Source organism: Dromaius novaehollandiae, chromosome 13, assembly GCF_036370855.1.
Source record: "Dromaius novaehollandiae isolate bDroNov1 chromosome 13, bDroNov1.hap1, whole genome shotgun sequence".
Classification (NCBI taxonomy): domain Eukaryota; kingdom Metazoa; phylum Chordata; class Aves; order Casuariiformes; family Dromaiidae; genus Dromaius; species Dromaius novaehollandiae.
The window spans coordinates 5,664,952-5,680,201 of NC_088110.1; the positions used below are offsets into that span (position 1 = coordinate 5,664,952).

Consider the following 15,250-nt stretch of genomic DNA (forward strand, 5'->3'; position numbering starts at 1 on the left):
CAGCAGGGCAGTGACAAAAGCATCAGTAACACTGACACACGCACACGCCGGCGCGACGTTTGTAACGCGCACAGCCATGAGCTACTGGAGCAGCTGCTCCAGGTTGCGTGACATCACGGATTTTATTTCATGAAACGAGTGATCAAATCGTGGGAATTACCAAATGCAAACTCTGGTTTTGTTCAGCGAGCCAAAGCCGGGTCTAGTTTTATTCCGCACGGTAGTGCCGTTGGGTTTTGGTGCAGCGTAGAGCCTGGGAAGGAAACGCCGGCTAAGGGTGCTGTCGAAATTGCAGCCGCTTCATTCCTTATCGTTAATAAGCAGCGTTTATTGTGTGCACAAATTGCAAATTGAGATGACCTTTCTCATTCTTTTGATTTTAATAGCACCTTCACTAGGAGGTGATAACGTATTAAAATCCTCCAGCGTTTGAGTGGGGTGGTTTCCTGCCTGCTCGCTTGCAAACCGCTTGTGGGAACGAGGCGAGGAGGCGATGGAGGGAAGGGGCTGGTTTTCTGCCGGGCAGAGGCGAGAAACCGCAGCCTCCCCGCGTGCTGCGCGGGCAAAGACAAAAGCAAAAGAGACGAGAAGCGTTTTTCAGCCGAGAAAATACCTGGCGCAGGCTGCTCGTGCTTTGATTAAAGCAGCTGTATAACAGGAATTTCCGTCATTGTTTGTGAGCAGACTTGGAGCACTTTTATCAGCTGCATGTGTTAATAGCTTGTTAATGATTGATGTGGAGGTCTTTTATGGCACCGAATGAAAGAGAAATACATGCCGGCTTTCTGGGGTGACTGTTGCAGTAACGCTCCTGCAGTAGCACTCTTCTCCGAATTTCACCTATATTTTAAAACATTTATGTCTGCCAAGATTAGATAGATTACGCTGCAATTCAAGATAATATAGAACTACCCTGACTACGTTGTTCGTTCATCCTTATGTTGAACAGTAAAAATAATAGCAACTCTCAAAATGAGAAGCTAAATTTCAGAGGCTCCTGCAGTTCTGCCATAGAGCATAGAGAAGGATGAAGTTTATAGATGACTTGCTGTGTGAAGCAAATAAATATCAGATTTGCAGAATACTGTCTGTAGAAAGCCCCGTTAAAATTGCTCAAATATTTCAGCCAGTGATTTCTCACCCCCTTCCTTTAACCTGGTTCAGCAAAGCCCTTCAGCGTATGCTGAAGCTCCAGAAAAGTCAGCGCAACACAGTAGCACGACACATTTCTTGCCTTGGTCGGCTGCATATGCTAGAGGTGAACCCAGCGATCTCCGCATTAGCTCAGATAAGCCTTTTCTCTTGATTGTAGACGATTCTGTGTGGCTCCGTTATTTACTTCATATGTTACCTCATTCCTCCTTTTTCTGATGAGTAAACTAAGAATCGACAGAAATCTGGAAATGCTGGTTACGGGGTATCTCTTCGGGAAAGCACAGGAAATGTGTAGGTGTCTGTAAGATTTAATACCCATTTATTTTTCTCTGTTCACATTACTCCTTTTTACCATCACTGCCTGCCTGTAGTAAATCCAATTAGTGAGCTTTCTACATTGCAGTAAACTGCTCTTCAGGAAGAAAATGTGCTTTGTGAGCAAAGCCCTCTTCCTACTACACTGTTGTAATTTTCTGCTTTTTCACTGCCTCACGGAGCATTTAAATAAAAGAAAAATAAGCTGTAGTACTGCTTTTGCTGCAGTGCTCCCTCTTCCCGGGAAATGCTCTTTCCTTCTTCAAACAGTTGTGAAATAGCAAGAATTTTTTGTAAGGGTGAAGCGAATGGTTATAGCAATATAATAAAAACCAAAAGAGGTGAATGGGTGCTGCTCAGAGCAAGGGGAACCCCAGTCACTGGTACAGTTGTGTGGGACGTGAGAGATCCAGGTTGCAGCCCCTGGTCTGAATCAAGGGCTTAAACCCAGATTTGTCACACTTTGAGCAGTTGTTCCAGCTCCCACAAGAGTGCTGTGCTTTGAAGGTCAGAAAAAAGAGATTGAGCTGAGTACCGAATAAACCCCTCCTGCAGAAAGGCTTGTCGGAGCTGGTATGTCCTTGTAAAAGTTTCATTTCCAGCAAATATGTATTTTCTGAAAAATGCTATAGGTTGTTTTGTTCAGCTATCTCTATTCCTTTCCTTTCCTTTAGCCATGCTTAACTAATTTTGGCTCGTAAGACACTAGTGGCTTAAGTACTTGTGTTACTTTCTGCAGTGTATGTTAACTCACCATGTGCCAAATATTGCAGAATTTAAAGAGCAGCAGAGAATATCGTGAAGCTTTCCAGATACCGGCGCCCTTTGGAGTAGCTTAGCTCTCGATTTTAGCTGCTTTCCTGGGCTTTGTTAATTTTTGTGCAATACTGTGGTAATGAGAAACTTTAGGAATTGTGAACCCTGCCGTACAGGTAAAGGACACTGGTGAGTGGTCTGCGGTTGCTGTGTCCCTTATTCTCATTATTTTTTCATGCCTTTTTTCCCTCAGAAATAACAAATTAAACCTTATGAGACTTGGAGTTTCAGAGGGTTGGCCCTTCATTTTTACCAAGTCCACTTCTGCAGAGATTAAAATAGGAAACACCATGAAGTTTAACTATTTCAGCTATTCAGCTGTTTCACCGAGCCCAGATTCAAACAGCATTATCACTTTCCTCAAAGGATATACAAAAGCTTATTGTATTATAAAGCAACTGAATTTTTCATATCTGTTCATTGTAAGCGGTTCATCCTGGTTTCAGGGACGTTAGTGGTTTCAGGTATTCCTTTATGTAGAATGAAAATCGGCTGAAAACCCCTGATGAGGTTTCCGAGCGCAGCCGGCGGCAGCGTGCGCCTTTCCCAGCGCTTCGGTGCAGACTGAGCTGCTCGCGAATGAAGCCGGGGCTGCAGGGGAGGGATAGCTGTTAGGAAACTGAGAAATGGTGGCTTTGAATAGAGAGCAGTCATCACGAAAACGCCAGCTCTTCGTATGCTACAGCATCCGAGCGCGAAGGCTGCGATTCCTGTAGTAACTGTTAATAAATGCTGGCTGTATCCTAGGAACCGCTGCAGAACATGTGCAATACGAGAGAGAGAAGCGGCCAAGACCTTGCCGCTGGTTTTCAAAACTGCACCCAAAAGGGTGTCCTGATGCCGTTAGCCGGGCCACCTCGCTGTCGCTGGCCACGGCAGGTGCAGAGGGGCGCTTGCTCCCCACGTCTCACGGCAAAAGCAGCGCGGGCGGATCGGTGTCACCGGGTAGGAGTGAATTACTGCAGGACACCTCGAGCAGCATCCCCCCCGCGTCGCCTGCCGTGCAGGAGAGCCCCGGGCGGTGAGCAAGGCGGCCCAGCTCGTGTCCGCTGCGGGGTTGACACCTCGCACGCTGTGGTGGCCTTCGCCAAAGGGGAGGCTTCAAAGTCTCTTCCGCACCTTTGACATTCCCAAGTCTCATGAGAGTTCACCAAAGTTAATCAAATCCATATTTCACCTGGGAATTTCAAGGGTGCTTGCAAATTTTCTTTGTTTAATGTCAACACGAAAGCACTCGGAGGAGATCCTTATCCTTATCCTTATCCTTACGCTGCGGTAGAAGGGAGCAGCCTCCCTCCTGAGCTGGGACCTTGGGCCAAGCCATGTGCGAGGCAGTTTGAGATTTGTCTGGTTTTTGCAGGCTCTGAAAACGCGCTGCTGCTCCCCGGGAGTTGGGGCCGCGTGGGGGTGAGGCCGTGTGGGGGTGAGGCCGCGTGGGGGTGAGGCCGCGTGGGGGTGAGGCCGCGTGGACGAGGCCTGGCAGCAGCCGAGGCCCGGGCTCCTTGCAGGGGAGAGGGGCCGTTTGGGGTTACTGGGAAAGTCAAACCCCAGGAAGCTCCGTTTGCGTTTGTGACTATGCAGCAGAAGAGCAGGAGTGGCAGTGGCCGCTGGAGGTGGCTGCTGGGAGCGACGGGCGCTCCCGGGGCGTCTGCCGCGAGTCCGCGGGCGCTGGGGTGGCCGGGCCGTCCGAGACACCCGGCAGAGCCCGCTGCGGGGATTCGGTTTTTCCCGTAGGCTTCCCACGGGCGGAGGAGGAGACCCCGGTGCTCAGCGAAACGCTGCCTTGCAAGCTGTTTTTAATTACTGATAAAGTGCCGTGGGGTAATTGGGCTGTTCAACTGGTTTGTTTGCAAGAAGCTGGGAATTCGCTGGGACTGTCACTCGGGTCCCGGGGTTGGCTGAGCGTGACCTGGAAGGGGGGCTTTGGAGCGCCGAAAAAGTAAAGGGGGAAAAAAATCTTACTTGTATCCCGCAAGGGAGACAAAGGGAAAGGCCGAGACCGTGGCCGCACGCCCAGCGGTAAAGAAATACCGCCTCGCTGGGAGGGCGGCTCGTGAGAACCGTCCCGGCGTGTTTTCGTGGTCGAGACCTTTTTCCCCAGCCGCGCGTGGCGGAGCGGCCGCCCGGCCGGTCCCGGGGCCGGTCCCAGCTGCAGAGCTGTTTTGCATTACTGGACGGGCTGCACTGGCTTTGGGTTAGGTTTCACCCCGAGCTGCCGCTCTCGCTCCCTGCTGCCTAAAATAATAATAATAATCACAAAAGGCTGAGATAGGACCCGATCGTGGCTGAGCAAGCTCCGTGTTGTTAGGTGCGTTGCGGAAGGGGCGAGGGAGGCGAGGGGAGGGCGCGAGCAGCGGAGGGCAGCCCCGGCGCCGGTGGGGTTCGGGGCCGAGCTCCTCAGCCCGGGGGCTGGCCCGGTCGCCCTGCCTTCCCCCTGCTCAGCAGCTGGTCCCATATGCGACTTCAAAGAACAAATTCGGTTAAATGCCTAAGAAATACGCAGACTGAGGAATTCTGCAATGTCCAGTGGACGAGGAACTACAGAACATCTTTTTTCTCCCTTTCCGTTCCCGCGGGGAGGGGAGCCTGCAGGCAGCGCGGGTGGGTTTGTGGCCTCGGAAACACGGTCGAGTTCAGGGCACAAAAATACCTGTTCCTCGTGTTAGCAGTGACTGTATGAAGAGGAGCTCGTAGAAAAGAGGGAAATTGTCTGACGTGAGATGTAAGAGGGTTTTTTTGGAGCGTTCTCTGAATTTCAGCTGCCAGCAAAAGACCTCAGGTTGGACACCCCCCCCCAAAATTAATGCATATGATACCACTGTGTCCTCTGAATCTATCTCTAAGCTCAGACAGACCCTTTTATTTGCAGTTTTAGAGTTCAAAATACCGGTGAACTGGGAGTGCAGAATTTTGCTAACAGGCTGGGGGGTAGAAGGGAGGTGTTTGGGGCCAGCAAAGCCGATTTTGCGTTGCAGCAGAGCTCCTGGAAGCAGCAGCGGTTTGTAGTTGCTTTGTGTTTTGCATTGCTACCTTTTCATAGCTGAAGATTCAGACAATAGCTCCTGGTTATTATCCCACATATTATTGATTAAAAGCTTTGCCCAAAGACCTTCCATCTCACTTTCCAGCTTAGCGTGATTTACTTTTCTTTTTACTCCCTGTAACATATGATTAATGCTGAGCTAGAGAGTCCCAGTGAGATGAAGCAGAGTGTCAGGTAAGATTTGTCAGCTCGGAAGTATAGATTATTTTATGTTTCTCGAACTTTGTGGGCCCAGGGAACACAGATCTTGATTGTTAAATCCATCCACACTTTCCCTAGGGCTATAATATGCCAAAAACATTAAATAGCCCACTTAATACATAACCTCATTCTGTATGCTTGACTATTTTGTTTTTAATTTTTCTTCCCTTTCCAGGCTGCTCAAATGAAATGGGATCAAAGAAAAAAATTATCCTCACTGGATTTTGTTAAAATATTAATAGGTTAGGGTTGACTGGCTAAATTGAATATCTATGCTGATCTCGCTTGCATGTTTAACTTGTGCTTAGGAAAATATGTTTCCTAGGTGATAACCTTTTATGTACCAGCCTGACTTCATTGAAATGCATAGAGATAAAAATATGTCACACTCCATGGCCATGCTATTCTTGTGTGGCAGTGTGATTATTCAGATGATAATTGACCCCCACCTGTAGACAGCTCAAATTCTGTAGTCAATCATTCCATTTGATGTTAAAATATGTGAAAGTACAATTATATAATTTACATTACAAATCATTCTGAATGCCAGGCATCTCAGAACCACCAACAAACGAAAGGAAAAAAGTCAATAAATGAAGCGAATTACACTAGGCAAAGAATTCAACTTTTCTTATTTGCTCCTGCACAGCAGCTTTTATGTGGGTGTTGTTGATGGGGCTCAAACAGATACTGCTTAGTGCTGAATCTGACTTCCTTTCAGCCCACTCCTAACTTTGGTGATACTTTCTGCTTAAGAATACCTTCTTTCACTGTAGAGTTGAGAGTCTTCACTAGCAGATCAAGGTAAAAACACGCACGTGTCAGCACAGACTTATGCAACAGTGACAGCTTGGCAGGCCAATGAGTTGTGCTACAAATACTCCAACTTTTAAGGCACTGTTTCTGTAGATTTAGCATTTCTATAGACTTGGCTATGTATTTTAAAGCTATACAGAGTAGCTAAAGGGCATGCATTCGTACAGTCCCAGATTCGCTGTTTGCGTGCACATGTTTAAGGCCTGTTGCAAACTCTGTTGTCTATGCTCAAATAACGTGGGCAAAACTGTATTCAGTCAGCCCCTTCCATTCCTGCGTAATAAATCTCTGTAGCAATGAGTTTGGACCACATCTCGGGTTCATCGCAGTCTGTCTGTCTGAATGTTGGATGCTAAGACTCTAAACTTCCTTTGAATTTTATGGCAGGGGAAGATTTCTGAACCATGTCTGTGGTACTCCTTGCATTGCTTTAGATCCTCCAACCCCGTGCCAGCCAATCCCCCTGACTGCAGATAATACCCCAGACTTTTAAGCATTGTAATCCTTTACTTATTCATGATTACTCAAAAAAAAAACTTATGGAGCAAATTATTCCACAGGTCTGGACAGAAGCATCCAGTCCGCTGAGCAGGACAGACCTCTGGGCTGACTCAGCTCCGAAACGTTAAAGCGCTAAAAATTAAGTCAAAGAACCAACACAAAACATTTCTGCTAATAAAACCTGTCGGTTCCCTTCTGGCTCTTCCTATGCCCTTCTAGATGCTCGTGGCACTGTTCTGTACAACTTCAGGTCTTCTCATCATTCTCACTCTGGGAGTCTGAGCAAGAACATCCTCAGCTAGTCTCAACTCTTGCGGGCCCCGCTGTTCGCAGGAAGAAATCCAGGGTATTGCTCAGTACAGAGCGAGATTCAACCTAGTCATAGTAACTTCCAGTCCAGGGAAATGTACACTTCCCACTTTTTTTTTAAAAAGGCTCGTTTCTCCAACTCCTTTTTAGAGCAGACCAGTACCAGGAGCTGAATTCAGACCTGCTGCGAGTGGCTGCAGCTCTTTTGACCTCAGGAAAATTCCGCTATCATTATCCCAGGTGTGGATTTGGCCCGTTGTCTTTAATTAAAGCTCCAGCCTGCTCTCAGTAAATTTCACACCCCGTACAAGCATCAAATTATGTTCTTCAATTAGTTGTATCTTTTCTTCTATTCTTTTAATTTCAGGCCCATCAAAGTGCTGGTTTACTAAATCAATTTCAATGGGAATTTACACATTGTGAATCATAATGGGATGCAAAATTGAGTTGGCTAATGAATAGTTAGTGGCTTTGGGGTTAATAGTTTGGGGTTTTTGTCTCAGGTACTTTGTATTAAATTTAATTTTAATATTGCTTTAATGAACACAATATATTACTTCTGCTTTTTCACCCCGGCCCTGCCGAGGTGTATTCTCTTTGCCTGCCTCGATTGATTTGCTTTATGAATAAACCGTATGAGATTTCTATTTAAGAAAAGCACTTCTGCCTGTCCCATTTGTGTGTGCGAAATATTTGAGAGCTGTGTATGAAGTTCCAATAGAAAGAAAAGCGCCTGCAGGCTGTAATAGGAGGAATGAAGGCGGTTCCTGCCTTGCGTGGCTCAGCACGGTCATCCTGGGCGCTGCTGGCTGGAACAGTACTTTGGGGCATCCCGGGACTCCTGTATGAGCAGAAATTCGTGCAGTAGCTAGCCTGGCATGCTGTTGTGTGTATTTCTGCTCAGAGAGGAGTAAATGAATGTGTGCCTCAGAGGATAGGTCAACATTTAACAGATGTGTTTTAAGTTACCTGTATCCAAGCACATCGGGGATATAACCCCCAGAAAAAAGTGAGAAAACTGTTTAAACTAAAGAGCAACTCAGGCAAAATAATAAATGGGGTCCAGCGTGGTCGTGAGGATATTTAAACTTAAAGTAGAAGATTTCTGTGTCTCTAAGGAATGAGGTTCAGCAACTCCAAAAAGAATAGTAGGGACAAGAAAGCCCAACTGCAGTCCAAGCAGTTACCTAATGAGTTAACTATCTGGAGTTTCAGATTCATGGTACTGCAGACGCAGAGATGTCTAGCGGGCTCTCTGAAGAGCCAGGTCTTGTCCGGCTGGGCTGGGCATTCATGGCATGAACGTAGCTATCCTGCTGCCGGCTGCTGACGAGGTTGGTGGTGAGCTGAGCTAATTAAGCCCGGCTGGACCTGAGCTCATTTATTCAGAGACACTGGGGTGTCTCTGCACCATGAGCTGTACTGTGTCCCTTAATGCGTATTTCATCCAGGTTTTTCACGTGTGTCCTAGCATCCCCTGTTTTCTTGGATAATTTGGCTTTAAGGTGGACCTCGATCAGATCATCAAAGTGGGTCTTTGAAGTAGCGGTTTGAGATGGCAGTAACTCCAGAGATCCTTGCGATCTCACATTCGCTGAGAGGGAAGTGTCTGGACAGGTCATTGCACATCTGCCTTTGCCGGGATCCCCCGGAGCTGCCTGCGAGGCGGCTTGCGCTGTCCGCCGCGGCGGGGAGGGCTCGGGGCTCGGCAGGCGCCTGCCCTGGTCCCGCGCAGCCTTCGCTGCGTCTCCGCAGTCATCGCGGGCACCGGCGTTGCTGCAGGCGCCACAGAACTCCTGCGTGTGGCTCTGGAGATGGCTTGTCTGAGTCTTTCCCCGCTTTCATATTCCTTGACGGTTTCCTGTCATGTTTCTTTTCAGAAAAGATTTGTGCCAGGATGTTACGGAAGGGAGCCTAAAATATATCAGAGGGCCGTAGTGTTTATATCTATACCAACTCCTATTCTTGCCTTTTTTTTTACAAAAGAGAAGAAGGGTGTCTCTGTGTAAAGGGTCGGGGGGGGGGGGGGAACAGTTCTCAAGGAGAGTTGAGGCGTGGTCATGCAAAGTTGCCTACCGAAGTATTTGAGAGTCGTGGAAACGGGCTTAGATGATCCGCAGCGGTGTGATGCTGTCGGGGCGATGCAGCCCAGAAACCCGCCGGTGGGCTAACCGAGGCTGGAGCAGTTCGTCTCGAAGATGCGCTATCATCTAGCTGTTGTCTCCTGATAGCAGTAGGAGAGACCGGTCTGTCGAGGCCCAGCCAGGTCTTTCGCCTGCTCCTCTGGATCCCGGCTTTCACCAGCAGCGCCGAGCGTCTGCCCCTAGGGCCTGCTGTGCCGTCCGCGGAGAGGTCCCGCTGCGCTCCGTGAGCCGCAGCACGGGCTTGAGAGTCCGCTGCGTCTGCTTCGTTAGATGCCAAAATGAGTTTTGCCAGAAAATAATGACTCGTGGCTACAGGCAGCGCGGTGCAGTCGGGAGAAAGGCAGAGCCAGCGAGCTACGCTGAGTCTCCTCGTGCCGGGCCGGCGGTCACAGGGGGCTGGGGTCTTTGCTGAGGTGAATTAGCGTAGTTCCCAGGGTTAAACGAGCATGAAACCTCCATCTATGTGTGCAGCCCGGGTTGTTTTATAAAAGGATATTTTATTAATGAACAAATAGAGGAAATGGGTTTTAGTGTGCAAGTCCTAGTTTGCCTGAGTGTACAGAAAAGGAAGGAAAAGCCTGACCTGCAGCGCTGTTTCCGAACGGGTGTCATTCCAGCGCGCTGGAGCTCTGCCTGGTTTGCTGGAGGCAGTCGCTGTGCACAGGGCGATGGTGCCTTCCTCCGGGATTCGGCTCCCCGCGTCCTGCTGCCTCCGCTTACTTGTGAGCCGCTGTGCTCTGGGTGCCCAGCGGCCGGATGCGGCAGTGGCGCTGGAATTACACGGCAGGTATTAGAGACAATTAATGGGCTTTAACTTCCCAAATTACTTAAGAGCCCTGCAGAAGAAATCTGTAGAATAATTTTCAGTCATTGGAATGAAAATGTCACAGTTTTGTGCTTTGGTAAATAACCAGTTCGCAGAGATGTCTTACTTATCGCTGTGGTATGCTTATTCATTAAGGGCTAATTGCAGAGGTCTCTAAATGAAACACCGCAAACCACATTCCACTGCAGCGCCGGTTTGTTTAAAGTCTGCAAAGCTTTATTATTAGCACGATTTAATTATGAAAATGGCAACCATGGAGAATGCCGAACACAGTCTTTCCCTTGATCATTAGTTACAGGGCAAAAATGAAACACTTTCAACAATGAAGGGTTCATATTTCAAGCTTATACAGTAGCTGCTAAAAGGCTATACTCAGAAAATCAATTTTATTAAAGTCCTTCAAGCACTAAAGGGACTTCCATGCAACTAAGCAATTTTAAAAACATGTCCACAAGCAGTGACTTTTTGATTCATGTTTTTAGCAGGGTTATATTTTCCCTGTTTTCAATATTGTCCCCCAAAGCAGGGTCAGGAATGGTTTGAGGGGGGAGAAGAGGTGAGGCAGACATGTTCTGACATAGCTGCGACTCGCATCCTTTACCTCCAGGTGCTTGAAAGAGGACTGTGAGCTGCGGCTGAGGAGCCTGGTGGGCTCTTAACCAAAACAGATCAAACGTCAGTGCTGTTTTCACCTTTTTCAGCTTTCATTTGCAGTTCAGGAAATTAAGTTCTGAGGACTGTTAAGAAATGGCGTAGGTTTGGGGGGGTTTTGAGAAATTAAGCTGTGATTTGAGCTAAAAAATAACAGGAAGCTATTTTCTTAGCGATAAAGGGGAATGGCATGTATGGAAAAAGGATAAAAAGAGTTCATGTATTGCTGTTCTCCTAAGCAGATGACAAAGAGCAAGAGCGGTGTGTGTATTTCAGGGCCTAACATCGCCAGCTGGGCCGATTGAAAACCGAGTGCAAGTCCACCAAAGTCACCGAGCTGTGTAGTAAATTATGGTCTCAATCCAAAGCCCTTTGACTTTCATGCATCAAAGCTCCCCAAATTGCTTGATAACCCTAGCCAAGGGTAAGAGCATGGAAAGTCTTCTGGGCAGCCTGAAATTTCCTCGGATGGAAAAAATACTTGTGTGTGTGTGTGTGCGTGTGTGTGTGTAAGATGGAGTTTAGCTTTACGAAAGGATATATGCATCCCATTGGTTGCCTACAGGACAAAATAAGCTATAATCTGAAATCAAGTATCAATAAAACATTGCTAATGAGAAAAAAGAAAGAGAAAGTTTCTATTGCTTACTTACCAAAAAACCACCCAAATTAACCCAGTCCTCAAAAACTCTGGCTACATTTGTAATGCACGGGCAGGATTTTCAAAAGCAGTGTCGGCCTAATGCACTTTCCATTTAACACAGTCATGAACTTTTATCAGCTTAGTGGGAACAAACTGAAGCTAACTGGCAGTGATTTAGAAAAATTATGATGAAGTGCATGCTTGCATACACATCCCATATTGCAAATATTCCACTCTGCAGCCGCCGAGGTCAGTTCAACATATTTTATCAATTTTAACATGTGAATTAATCCAAATTCTCCACGTACTTCAGATTTAGCAGCAACAGATCGGTGAAGTCATTACGTTCTTCTTTTATTTTTATACGATAGGATTGTTAGACCTTAAGTTGCTGGTGACAGCAATAAATATCCATCATTACGTCTGAGTGATGATGACAGGCTATTCTAATTCTGCCTATGAAAGATCATTTCCTTCTGGGAACCATAAGGAAGGTAATTGATGGAGGAAAAAAATGCTTCTTGGTAAACTTAAAATGCGTAAATCATGTTTTCTGATCCCGACGTTGGTCGCGGCAATTTTCTATCCCGTAAAATGAGGCGTCGATAGTGTGTGTTTCCGCACAATTTGGGAGTGGTGCCGGGACAGCCGCAGCGGCACAGCTGGCGAGCCCAGGCCCTCGGGCTCCCGCCGTCCCCCGGCGGCAGGGCTTGCCGGCCACCGCCGCACCGCGAGGGCCACCGTGGGCGCGCGGAGGAAGCTGGGACAAATGTTACGAATAAAAGCAGATAGGGGTGACTTACTCCCAACACAGTTGGAATCGTGACTCATTTCACCGAAAACTGGTTTTTTGTCTCGTTCGTCAGCAAGCTAAAGTGCTTCGCTCAGTTATGGGTCAGAATGGAAAACCCTTTGAGTTAAAAAAGAGGTGAATTGAATTATTATGGGGGGAGGATTATTTCTGACCCATGAAAATACAGCATTAAGACCAATGTATCATTTCAGTGTCAGGATCTGGATTCTTATTTTATAAAATATGCTCGTAAAGAAAAATAAAAGAAAAAATTAAATCTGGTGGGTTTTATTGAAAAATCCCAGAAACAGTTGTTCTAAAGTTTTTAGGATGCAGACAGGGCTTTACCAAGATCAACCCGTATCCACGCAAGGCCTTGCTGTTGCCAGTGAGGTTCCCCTTACGGCCCCGTCTGCCAAATTCGGAGGAAGAGCGTCTCCCGGCGGCGCCGGGTTCGTTTCCCTCGTGCAGGGAGCGGCGCAGGGCGCCGGGCTGCGGCCGAGGGGCCCCTTCTCCCTCGCCGGGAGGGTGGGCGCCGGGGCGGGTGCTTCTCCCGCTCCCGCCACCGCCTTCGCCCGGGCTTCAGCCCCGGCTGGTTGATGCGAGCGCGGGCCGGCTGCTGCCGCGCTCTCCCTTCTGTCGCTGACACTATTGACTGTTCTGGGTGGTGACAAACCACTGAGCAATGGCGATAATAATTTACGGTGTACTTTAATTAATGAGTTTAGCCTGTGACCCAGCCGCAGGCGCAGCGGGGTGCTTGGCAGGGGCAGCGACCCGCCAGCGCCGCCTCCGCGTCGGGGGACGGCAGCACAGAGCCCTGCGTGGTGGCGGTGCCCCGGGTCGGGTGCGCGCCCTCCCTGGCGAAGGGGAGAGGCGTGAGGAGCAACTCCTACTCGCTTTGCTCTTAAGAGCGCCCCACCGCTTCGGGGATCTGTTACCTTCTTCATCGCGTTTTCATTGAGCTTTTTCCCTTCCTTCGTCCTCTCCATCCCTACTTTGTTGTCTTAAGTGGAAAGGGAATTTGATAAAGTTTGATTTTTTTTTTATTTTATTTTTATCTGAGCTCTCAGGCCCATGACACTGCGGTGCATTGGGAATCAGGCAAAGCGGGTTCACCCAGGGGCCGCGCGCGGGCGTCCCGCGCAAGCGAAAGCCCTGACCTGTGGCCGCACTCCTGCCGGCAGCCCTGCTCTCCCGGTAGTCCCCAGCACCGCTCGGATTAGTGGAGAATTGTGGGATTAAGCCTTAGCAGTTCATTTGAAATATAAGACATTTATTGCCTGATCCTGCAAAATACGGCGCTCAAGTTTTCTTTTGCTTTAAAACAATATAAATATTCATCGAGTCACGAAACTCAAAGGGCTCTTTCAGGCGCTTCCTTTAACCATGGGAAATGGATGCAGCTGTGGAGAAACTTGTATGACTTTTATCTCCTCCCGTCCACTCCGTCCTTGCAGCCGCCCCGCTGCCCGGGGTCCTGTCCTTGCTGCTGCCTGGGGTCCCGTCCCTGCGGCCGCCCGGGGTCCCGTCCCTGTGGCCGCCTGTCCGCAAGGCTGCCTGGGTGTCGTCGCCTGCTCGCGGGAGGCTCTCTGGCGTAAAGAAGGCGCTGCTCTATAATTTTTTTGAAGGGCTAAATCACCACTGTATTCATTTGGGAGCTGGGGAACTCTCTTGCATGTGAACACTTACGGAATCATTAGTTATTCCTTTTTTTTTCCCCCAAGTAATACGAGAAATTTGGGTTTAGTCATTGCAGGGGCTTGACTCAGATCGATAAAACCCGAGTGTTTTACGGCCTGGCCTGCTTTACTCCATGCTTCGTTCCTGCCGCCGCTCCGCTGTTTCATTCCCCGGCTCGGGCCGTGGGCTGTAAGCCGGCGCTTTCGGTGCGACGGCCACCGCCGCTGTCTCCGCGCGTTTCCCGTGCGCTTCCCGCGAGCGGCGCCGCTGCCACGCGGGGCTGCAGCAAGCAGAGGGAGCTGCAGAGTAACGCAGCCGCCGGCGGCCGCCCGACCTGGCGCGCCGCATCCGTCCCTGCCCGGCGGCCTGCGCTGCTGCCGGCCTCCGCTCCGCTGCGAGCCGCAGAAATCGTCGGAAACCGCCCGCGGAGACCGTGCCGAGGTTATTACGGAGGCGGATGGGGCTGGCGAGGGCCGAGGCAGTTGGGCGATGCGCTTCAGGAGACCGGTGCCAGTAGGAGTTAGTTATGAAAGAAAAGTGCCTTAAAGTGGAGTTGTGCAGTACAGCCGCTCTGGGAAAAACAGTCGGCCTCTCCCGGGCGCCTGGCTGAGGTGTGCGGGGACAGCGGCGCTTGCTTGTGTACCTCGTCGTGAAAGCAGCGTATGCACGGGGCTGTTCTCGGCTTTCCGCTAAAAATAAACCTCAGTGAGGAGTAAAAATACACCAGAAAGCCTAAAACATAGACCTGGGTGTGAAGGGTGCTTGGACTTTTAGGGCTGAATCTCGCCGCTGCCCCCGGCCAGCAGCACCCACAAGGCGCTGCGTGGGGCGAGCTCCCCCCGCGCCTCCTGCCAGGCCCGGGCGCCCCGCGGTGCAGACCTGCCTCTCGGGGTGAGCTCGGACTGCGTGAGGCTGATAAAACCATTTCACTGTTTGCTGTAAAGTTGCTGCAATGGAGAGCCGTGGTGCTGCTGCTTCGCGGAGGGTCCTGGATAAACTCAGATCAGGCTCCTGAGGAGCTCGGAGTCACTGTGAATTTAAGACACATGCTCCCTGCAAAGCCAGGAGCTAACCTTTGCTTTCCTTACAGCTGGATTATTTTGAAAAATATCTATACATATATATTCAAAATTCACTGACATCAGTTACATTTATTCAGCGTCCGAGAAGCTGAAACAGCACCCAGTGGGTCTAGCAGCAAAGCGACCCAGGCAAGAGGCTTCGGCTGCCTGCTTCGGAAACTCTCCCTTTCAGCTGTGGAAAAAATTTGGGTAAAATGTGCCCAGGGAGCAGACCTGGCATGCACGGTGTGGTACTACCCGGCACAAGCAAATACTGATAGACTGCAAACATG

At 49.2% G+C, this 15,250-nt stretch overlaps 1 long non-coding RNA gene across 1 annotated transcript in view; it reads left to right on the forward strand.

Annotated features, from left to right (window-relative positions):
* The window catches only part of LOC112984390 (uncharacterized), a 591,798-nt gene that overhangs the window by 188,357 nt on the left and 388,191 nt on the right, over nucleotides 1-15,250 (forward strand). The gene's annotated exons all lie outside the window — the stretch shown is intronic.